General features: G+C 33.6%; 1 pseudogene; it reads left to right on the forward strand.

Moving 5' to 3' along the window:
* The first annotated feature begins 747 nt into the window (after positions 1 to 747).
* LOC118601800 lies at positions 748 to 866 on the forward strand (annotated as a pseudogene).
* The last annotated feature ends 374 nt before the right edge of the window (positions 867 to 1,240 follow it).

The raw sequence follows: 1,240 nt of genomic DNA on the forward strand, positions 1-1,240 counted from the left end.
AGACAACATAAATATGTAATCAGACTCTATTCTTATCCATAGAGAAAGACAGGCTTATATATCAAGTGAGTAAATAGCCTATCTAAAAGCATTCAAATAAAAATTCTTAAAGAACTATGTAAACAAAATCAAACACATCTGTAATTGTAAGAAACTCCTCATCTACACCAACTGGAAATGTGTCATTTAACTGTAAGGAACTACTGTCTGTGACTCACTGTTCATTCCTTTCAGTTTATATATAACCATAACATTTCTTTTCCATCCTCCTTTAGGTAGAGCTTTCCAGAAATACTATAGATCTAAGGCAAAAGTGAACAGGCCTTAAAATTTTACATAGGCACCCAGATTGAGTAGTATAAAGAATGTGTATGGGCAAAATTTATAGGAAAGCTATTCTCTGAGAGCTCCTGCTTATCATTTATCTTTTCTTTCCCCTTTCCTTTCCCTCTTCTTCTCTTTCTTTAAAGAAGAAATTCAGATTAAGAGGACCAGAAGTGATAACAAACATTATTCCTTAATTCACCACCTACACAATATTAAATGATTGTTGCTACCTGAAATTTAATGATGAGTTAGTTATACATGTCTACCAGTCTCTCAGGCTATTACCTTAGGGAGTACTTCCTGACATCAAAATACACAATTAGGAGAAACAAGGAAAATATCCCACCTGTTATAAACAAAAATCTAACTAGGATAGATCTTTGTGGTTGAAGTATTGAGACACCAAAAACAAATAAAAGAGTCTACAGTCATGCCACCCTGAACAAGCCTGATCACGTCTGATCTTGGAAGCTAAGCAGTGTTGAGCCTGATTAGTACTTGAATGGGAGACCACATAGGGAGACCAGGTGCTGTAGGCATAAGAAAAAAAAAAATAATAGTAATAATAAGGAATTGTAAGCTGACAAGGTCTTTGCGATCTGTGAGGTCAACCAAGCAAGGGTTGCCTTGCCTAAAACAAACAAACAAACAAACAAATAAATAAATGCAAATAAAAGTGAGACCTCTGAAAAGGTTATGTATCAAAAAGTACATAAGAAAATAATAGTTGAATTTTGGAAGTATATTTTCTCAAAAAGACTGACTAGAGAAAAATATTTAGAAATTATCTACTTTACACTGTCAAATAGCATAAGGCTTAGATTCACATCAGAGGCAATATGAGAGATAAAGGGCAACTGAATTGAACAAAGTGCTGGCTATGAAATAAAAATAAAATTGAGGATAGATGAGA

The sequence above is a fragment of the Rousettus aegyptiacus genome, unplaced genomic scaffold (genome assembly GCF_014176215.1).
Source record: "Rousettus aegyptiacus isolate mRouAeg1 unplaced genomic scaffold, mRouAeg1.p scaffold_m13_p_4, whole genome shotgun sequence".
Taxonomy (NCBI): Eukaryota; Metazoa; Chordata; class Mammalia; order Chiroptera; family Pteropodidae; genus Rousettus; species Rousettus aegyptiacus.